Here is a 201-nt window from a genome sequence, read left to right as displayed (position 1 = left end):
GCCGGGCGGGAAGGGCGGCGCGGCGCCAACAGACACGCGCCCACCCTCAGAAAGCCGCCCTCCCGCACCCACAGGAAAGCCCGAGTTCAGCCGCGTAGCCTCGACCTGCGGCCCGCTGCTATTTGTGTAAAATGGATGCCGGAAGCGCGGCCTCCCTCCTCATCCGCCTCCTCCTACTCCTCCTCCTCCTCCTCTTCCTCC

The sequence above is a fragment of the Meleagris gallopavo genome, chromosome 6, assembly GCF_000146605.3.
Source record: "Meleagris gallopavo isolate NT-WF06-2002-E0010 breed Aviagen turkey brand Nicholas breeding stock chromosome 6, Turkey_5.1, whole genome shotgun sequence".
NCBI classification, from domain to species: domain Eukaryota; kingdom Metazoa; phylum Chordata; class Aves; order Galliformes; family Phasianidae; genus Meleagris; species Meleagris gallopavo.
The sequence above is the reverse complement of the archived record's forward strand: the minus strand, read 5'-3'. Positions refer to the sequence as shown.